Source organism: Hevea brasiliensis, chromosome 4, assembly GCF_030052815.1.
Source record: "Hevea brasiliensis isolate MT/VB/25A 57/8 chromosome 4, ASM3005281v1, whole genome shotgun sequence".
NCBI lineage: Eukaryota > Viridiplantae > Streptophyta > Magnoliopsida > Malpighiales > Euphorbiaceae > Hevea > Hevea brasiliensis.
Window position 1 is genome coordinate 113,080,642 of NC_079496.1, and position 8,803 is coordinate 113,089,444.

General features: G+C 34.2%; 1 long non-coding RNA gene and 1 other non-coding gene across 2 annotated transcripts; one reads left to right on the forward strand and one right to left on the reverse strand.

Annotated features, from left to right (window-relative positions):
• Positions 1-466: 466 nt before the first annotated feature.
• On the reverse strand, positions 467-573 carry LOC131179657 (small nucleolar RNA R71). Its single transcript, XR_009148545.1, has one exon. It is a non-coding gene; the product is annotated as a small nucleolar RNA R71 (small nucleolar RNA).
• Positions 574-6,195: 5,622 nt separating this feature from the next.
• On the forward strand, positions 6,196-7,596 carry LOC131179331 (uncharacterized). The gene is made up of 2 exons (XR_009148356.1): positions 6,196-6,851; positions 6,974-7,596. It is a non-coding gene; the product is annotated as an uncharacterized LOC131179331 (long non-coding RNA).
• Positions 7,597-8,803: the final 1,207 nt, after the last annotated feature.

Sequence of the window (8,803 nt, forward strand, 5' to 3'; positions counted from 1 at the left end):
GCAAGAGGAGACAATAGAAAATATGGAGAATCAAAATAGAGCTATTGGTGGAAACAATGGAGCAAATGAGCAAAACGGGCAAAATGCTGTGGTTAATCAAAATGATCCTCAAAGAAGATCCATGTTAGACTATGCTTTTCCTAGATGTACTGATGTGAGAGATAACAGACCTATTATTGGAGCTAATCAATTTGAATTAAAAACTGGTCTTATTCAAATGGTTCAGAATTCACAATTTGGAGGTAGCCCACTTGAAAATCCTCATTCTCATTTGAAGAAATTTTTGATGATATGTGGTACACAAAGACAACCCGAGTTTCGATGAAGTTATTCGGCTCACATTATTTCCATTTTCTCTTGGATTCAGCATTGGAGTGGTATGACTCACTCCCACAAGCTATTATAGCTACTTGGGAGCAAATATCTCAAGCTTTTCTATCTCAATTTTTCCCACAGGAAAACTACTCATTTGAGGAATTTGATGGTAGCTTTTAAACCAAGAGATGATGAAACTTTGTATGAATCTTGGATGAGATTTAAGGAGCTTGAAAGGCAATGTCCTCATCATGAAATACCCAAATGGATGATTGTTGAGAATTTCTACACTGAGTTACTCACCATAAGAAACACAATTGATTCACAAGGAGGAGACTTCATGAGAATGACAAGTGAAGAATGCTATGATCTATTAGAGAAGATTGCTCATAATACCCATTTATGGGGAAATCCTAGAGCACTTGAGCCAAAGAAAGCTGGGATCTATGAACTTGACTCAGTTAACTACATGAATGCAAAATTTGATCAGTTGACTCAGCTTCTTAGTGATTTTTGCACAAAGGCAACAACCTCAACTCCTACAACTATGCAACAAGTTGCCTTCACAAATGGAACTCAAAGTTGTGGAGTTAATTATTCTTCTTATGGTGATGATTATTTGCAAGAGCAAGCTGCTTATGCAGGAGGTTATCAACAAAACCTATGGGAAATTCTTATTCTAATATGAACAACTCAACATGGAGACCACAAGCAACTTTTGCTCAACAAGGCCAAAGCTCAAATTATGCTCATAACCAGCAGCTTTATGCAGAACAAGCCTCAATTTCAGCCTCAATTTCAGCCCACAAGGCAGCCACCACCTGGATATCAAGCAAGAGCACAACAATCCCTTCCATCCCATGAACCGAAGCCATCCTTGGAGAACATGATGGAGAAATTTTTTGCTGAACAAAGCAAGATGAATAGCAAATTGGAGGAAGAAATGCAACACATGAGACAAACCATGGATCAATTACAAGTCCACAACCGCATGTTGGAGACTCAATTGGCGCAACAAGCAAGCTCATCAGGAAGCAATTCCTATGGGAAACTACCTAGCCAACCACAAAACCCTCATGAACAATGTAAGTTGGTGACCTTGAGAAGTGGTAAGAAAGTAGGTCAAGAGAGTGAAAACAAGAGAGAAGAAAAAGAAAGCACAAAAGAAGAAAATTCAGTTGAGAGCAAGAAAAATGAAAAAGAAGAAGAAAGCAAAAGTGAGCAAGATGATGGAGAGAAACCATACATCCCACCTGAACCTTACAAACCCACCCTTCCCTACCCTCAAAGATTCATCAAGCACAAACTAGACAATCAATTTGGCAAGTTCCTTGAAGTGCTAAAAAAATTGTATATCAATGTGCCATTCACTGAGGCACTATCCCAAATGCCGAGTTATGCCAAGTTTTTGAAGGAGATTCTTTCCAACAAGAGAAGGCTAGAAGATTATGACACCATCAATTTGGGAGAGCAATGCGGTGCTATAATCCGTAGAAGTTACCTCCCAAACTCAAAGATCCGGGTGTGTTTTCCATTCCTTGTCATATTGGTGATAACTGTGTGGCAAATGCCTTATGTGACCTTGGAGCTAGTGTCAGCCTAATGCCTCTTTCAATATATGAAAAATTGAATATGGGAGAGTTGAAGCCCACAAACATGTATCTCTCATTGGCTGACCGTTCAATTAAGTATCCGGAAGGCATTCTTGAAAATGTGCCCATCAAGGTTGGAAAATTTTACATTCCGGTGGACTTTGTCATTTTGGATATGGAAGAAGACACAAAAGTTCCTATCTTATTGGGAAGACCCTTTTTGGCAACAGCTGGTGCATTAATTGATGTAAAGGGTGAGCAATTGACACTTAGAGTGGGAGATGATCAAATGATATTCAACATCAATCCAGCCATGAAAAGAAAACATGAAGAAGTTGAGTCTTGTTTGCGGGTAGACATTATTGATGAGATTGTTCAAGAGCATTTCAGAAAAAGCTATCCACAAGACCCACTTGAAAATTGCTTAGTCCATGGTGGGAGCATTGATGATGATAACATGGCTATTTTTGCGCAATACTTGGAAAGCTCTCCACCACATCCTGAAGCCACAATTTTTCAACTTGAAGGAGTGCAAAATTTGGAGATCAAACCACCATCATTAAAGGTAGAGGATGCCCCAAAGGTAGATCTTAAACCTCTTCCTTCCAACCTTAGAGATGTGCTGATAATGATTTGGTGTTGAATTGGGAGAAATGCCACTTTATGGTCCAAGAGGGAATCGTTTTAGGGCATTTAATCTCAAAAAGGGGAATTGAAGTGGATAGAGCCAAAATAGAAATTATTGAAAAATGCCCCTCCAACCATCACAAAGGAGTGGAGTTTCCTTGGACATCTTTGGGTTTCTGGCGATTTATTCAGGATTTTTCTAAACTTGCTAAACCCTTAACAAATCTTTTGAATCATGATGTTAAATTTGATTTTAATCAAGATTGTATGGTTGCTTTTTGTAGGTTAAAGACGGCATTAACAACAGCTCCTATCATGCAACCCCCAGATTGGACTTTGCCATTCGAAATTATGTGTGCTGCAAGTGAGTTTCTTTGTTGAGCCGCCCTTGGCGAAAAGATAGAAAACCTTATGCCATTTACTATGCAAGCCGAACCCTTGATGAAGCTCAAGTCAATTACGCCACAACTGAAAAGGAGTTCCTTGCGGTAGTATTTGCACTCAATAAATTTCGTTCTTATTTGGTCAACTCAAAGGTAATTGTTTTCACTGATCATGCAGCAATAAAGTACTTAATGAGCAAGAAAGAAGCTAAATCTAGGTTGATTAGATGGATTTTATTACTTCAAGAATTTGATTTGGAAATAAGAGATAAAAAGGGTGTTGAGAATGTGGTGGTGATCACCTTTCTAGGATAAAACCGAAAATAAAGATGATGAAATTGTGCCAATTGATGAATTTTTCATGAATGAGCAATTGTATGTGTTGAATTTTGCACTTCCATGGTTTGCTGATATTGTGAATTTCTTGTCTTGTGGTGTCTTGCCACCCGATTTATCTTGGCAGCAAAAGAAAAGATTCTTGCATGATGTTAAATTTTATTCTTGGGAAGAACCGCTTTTGTTTAGGAGATGCAATGATGGAATAATTAGAAGATGTATACCAGAGGAAGAAATGCATGATGTTATTTACCATTGTCATTCCTCTGAATATGGTGGTCATTTTAGTGTCTCAAAAACTGTTGAAAAAGTCTTGACATCAGGTTTTTATTGGCCTAAAATGTTTAAACATGTGAGAGACTTTGTAAGCAAGTGTGATAGGTGCCAAAGGGTAGGCAACATTTCCAAGAGAGATGAGATGCCCCAACAGTCCATATTAGAAGTTGAATTATTTGATGTGTGGGGAATTGATTTCATGGGGCCATTTCCATCTTCATATGGGAATAAATATATCTTGGTAGGGGTGGACTATGTATCTAAATGGGTAGAAGCTATAGCTACACCTACCAATGATGCAAAAGTTGTGGTAAAATTTCTGAAAAAATTTGTTTTGACCAGGTTTGGTGCCCCACGTGCCATAATCAGTGATGGTGGTAGCCATTTTTGCAACCACCAATTTGAAAAGTTGATGAGAAAATATGGGGTAAAGCATAGGATTGCCACACCATATCACCCTCAAACAAATGGCCAAGTAGAAATCACAAATAGAGAAATCAAGCAAATCTTGGAGAAAATCACAATAAGTCCGTAAAAGATTGGTCCCTTAAATTAGATGACACTCTTTGGGCATATAGAACAGCATTTAAAACCCCATAGGAACTACACCTTATAGGTTAGTTTTGGGAAATCATGCCATTTGCCCGTAGAATTAGAACACAAAGCTTATTGGGCCATTAGAGCAATCAATTTTGATTTGCAAGTCTTTGGACATAAAAGACTTTTGCAACTTGATGAATTAGAAGAATTGAGACTTGATGCTTATGAAAATGCTAGGATCTATAAAGAAAGAACTAAAAAATGGCATGATAAGCATATCAAGAAAAAGGACTTAAAAGAAGGAGATTTGGTTCTCTTATTCAATTCAAGGTTAAAATTTTTTCCAGGAAAATTAAAATCAAGGTGGTCAGGTCCATTCAAAATTGTGAAAGTTTTACCTCATGGTGCTGTGGAAATTTTTGGTGAAAAATCTGGTAATTTCAAGGTAAATGGACAAAGGTTGAGGCATTATTTAGCCGGTGAGCCAATTGAGAAAATAGCAACTTGCTATCTTTCTCATTCTCCATGAAATTTTGAGTAAGTATGGTCAAGCTAAAGACCTAAACTTAGCATTTTTGTGCATAACTCCCAATTTTTCTTTCATTTGTTTTAAGTTTTTTTTTATATACTCCTTATTCAGAGTTTAACATTGTTCTAATTTCCTTGTGCAGATGGGATACAATGCATTGCAAGCAAATGAGCATAAAAAAAAAAAAAAAAAAAAAAAAAAAAAAAAACATTTCATGTCTTTAATTTCATTGCTTAATTACTTCATATTTTGAACTTATTTTGCTTGTGTTGTTTTTATTTTACTTGAACCATTTACTTATTCAGTTTTTTTTAGTTCCTCATAAAATACATTTTTCTTTTATATTTTTAGTACATTGCTCACTTGCTTTTATGTGATACTACGGATTTACACTTTAAGCCTATATTTTTGAGCTTAAATTCCCAATTAAAAAATTTTTAGATTAATCGATTTAATTAATGGATTCCATTGCACTGTTTCTTTTGCAATGAGTGCAGCAGCTGTCCAAATTTTATCTAATTAAATTGGTTGCACTTCAATGAGGTAATAATTCTCATCTCAGCTTGTGTCACTGTCAACACAAGTTGTGCTATCGCTTATGCAACAGGGTAATAATTCTTTATGCACATATGATCTACCCATTTTCTGCACATTATCCCATTCCATGCACTCTTCTAACATTGAGGACAATGTTCATTCTGAGTATGGGGGAGAGGGTAAATTTTTTGCAAAAATTATTTTTCCTTTTTCATTTGCATATAGTGACACATTCATTACTACGTATATACACTTGCATATAGCCTCATATACTTAGTTACGCATACTTAGTTGCAATTAGGTTGACTATACATTTACACTCATGCATATCATTCACTCATTTAAAATTTTTGAATTTTTAAACCAGTCTTTGAATTCCATAAGCCACTTATTCAAGCAATCCAGCTTGCCTTTAGATGGTTAGTGGAATGAAAGTTCCAGCTGGGTACAAAGTCTTAAGCATTATTCTTTCTCTTACTTAATAGCTGAAAATTAATATATCAATTTAGGTCTGCAAAGGCTAGTTAGTTATTTTGAGTTTTGAGTGTCTGGATAAGCCTTTAAGGAAGAAAATGGTCATTGTCGTCTCACCATTCCTAGAACAAGCATCTTAAATCTTTCAAAGCGAAATTTTTAACTTGCATTTGATAAGAATATGATTTAGGCATTCCTTCATATTTTAAACCTCACATTTAGCCTTAACCTACCTCAATTTCATTTTAACCCTTGCAAACCCCCTTGAACCTTAATCTCCTAATTTCTTTGGAACCCAAATCATTTACCTAGCCATTAAACCTAAACACTACCACCTATCTATGAGAATAGTATTTTAGCAATTAAGTGCATAAAAAAATGATAATGATATAAAAAAAAAAAAAAATAATAATAATAATAAAATAATAATAAAAAAAAAAAAAAAAAAAAATCTCGGAGGATTGAAACATCTTGAAAAGTGCTAGAGTAATTGTCAAAAGTTGAAAAGGTCACCAAAATATCCCAAAGGTAATTTTGGGTGTGACATGAAATAGGGACACATACAAAATCAAAATAAAATAAAATAAGCATAAAAAAATAGTCCCTTTGTATAATCATTGTGATAGCACTTGAGATTCATTGTGAATTTCTTTCCTCTTGATATATAAAAAAAAAAAAAAAAAAAAATATTGGATGCACTTTGAGTTTCATGATTAATATTATTCTCATATTTTGTTTACCTTATTCCCTTTCTTTGTTAACCACAATTTTACCCTATTAGACCCCATTACAACCCTTAAAAAGACCTAATGATTCTTTGAAAAATGCTTGTTACATTAGTAGAGTTAGATCTTTTATGCTTGCATATGGGTTTGGCAATATAATCTTCCATACATTACTCACCATCTATTTGAGACACATTGGCTATCTATTTCATTTAGGTTTGTTTTGGCACAATTGACTCTTGTAGTTGGTTGGTATTTGTTGTTTGGGTTGATTGGTTAATTCTTAGCTATTCTGTAATAGTTGAGAGTGCTTGCTTCATTCTTTGTGCTTTTGCTGGTGGGAATTTGGAATGTTGGTGGCTAGAGGTAAGTTGGTGGTTTGGATTAGTGAATTTTGTGTTTTCAAAGACTGATTCTATTCCCTTCCAAATGAGTTTTAATGAAATTTTGCTTGAGGACAAGCAAGAGTTTGAGTATGGGGGAATTTGATGCATGCATTTTATATCATCATTTAGGAGTAATTTTTGCACATAATTTACCCTTATTCATAGCTATTATTTTAGATATTAGTATATATTTAGTCAATTTTACAATTTTCACATTTCTTAGTTTAATTTTTGGAATTTATTTGTTTTGTAGGTTAAATCTGGAGAAATTTGATGTATTTTGATCAGAGTAGCCATTTGGAGGAGATTAAAATCGAATTGCAAAAAAAAAAAAAAAAATTTTGAAGTTGAGAAAAAAAATGGCCGAGAGCGACACAACCCGCGACACAACTGACTCGGCTTATGTCGTTTTTACTGGAAAATTTTTTGACGTGGCATTTCCGTTACTCCAGCCTTTTTACCTCACTTTTTCTAGATCCTTCCCCCTTTTACCCATTCTAGAACAATCCCTTAGCCTATATAAAGACCCATTTTATCACTTTCTTGGGATATAGAGAGCATAGAGAGCAAGGGAGGCATTTTTAGAAAGATAGAAAGAGGGAAAGGGAGGAGCATCTTCTGCATCTTCTTCCAGCAGCAGCAAGGATCAAGTTTCTGCACTTTTCTGCAGAGATCCTGCTGCAAATTTGCTGGGTTTTTCTACCCCTTTTAGCTTACATTTCCATTATTTCTTCATTTCTTCATTTGGGTTTGTCTTTAAACAATGATTTGTGAGTAGTTGATTGAGATTCTAGAGATGGGTTTGTAAATATTGATTTGTTTTGTGGTTTTGAACTGATTTAGCCATTTAAATGAAGATTGTTATATTTTGATTTATTGCTTGTGTGCTTATTTCCTTGCTTGATGAATGGGCCCTCATTAAGTTAAGTTTTAATCCTTAATAGATGGACTGAAAAGTGAATATTGGGGATGGATAATCTTGCAATAAACTTTATTTTCTTGGTGTTAGAAATAAGCTAAGAAGATTAAGGGGAACTTTCCAAAAATCAATTAGAGCATTAATTGGGTTTTTGTTAGATTTGAAATACCGTGAAAACAGGGTTTGATTTAATGAAAACCAATTGTGAGATGCTTGAAAAAGGTTTCAAAAATTTAAGAATTGATTTCCCTCAAAATTGCAATTCTCATGTGTTTGGCTAAATTAGGGAAAAACCACATGCAAACAATATTGAAAATCCAATCTCTAGAATCAATTTATTTTTCATTGAAATTAGATATAAATCCTCCAAACCTCATAAATAGCAATTTAAATTTAAATCCAATTTAAATCCAATTTCTATAATCACTTTATTTTTATTTTTATTGAATTTAGATTTAATTTCTCTCAATTTCATAAATAGATATTTCAAATTAATTTTTTGGGTAATCTAGTTTAATTAATTTTAGTTAATTGATTGATCTAGTTTTAATTCCTCAAATACCAATTTTAATTCCAAATTTCATTTTACATCTTTAATTTTTGTCTTAATTTTAATTTTTAGATTTTATTTTTAATATCTTTTAATTTTTGTCATTCTAATTTGCTTATACTTTTATTTCCAATTTAAGCACAATTCCCTGTGGGATCGATATCAATTTTTAAAAACTATACTACTGTGACCCGTGCACTTGCGGACACCGTATCATACAGGTCCCAAAATAATAATTTAATTTACAGACCCAAATCAAATAAACATTTCTAACACATGCGGAAATTCTAGGAGTAAATAAAATTACAAAACTATTGATAAACAACCTGCAAAGGAGAAAAGCAGGTTAACCACAATAAAATCCTCCTGTAGCCTGAAAAAAAATATTGAACAGGAGTGAGCGTTCGACTCAGAGAGTAAAATATCAATTTTAACCATAATCTCTATAACTATCTAGTACTAATGCAACCTGTGGAGTGAAATGCAACAGCAACAATATTTTCACATCATAATATCAAGAAGGTAATTTGGAGCACTCACACACCCTGTAGTATCAATCATAACATATGGGAGCTGATCCCCTATACAGCTCTCTTAAATCCAACCTGGTGCCA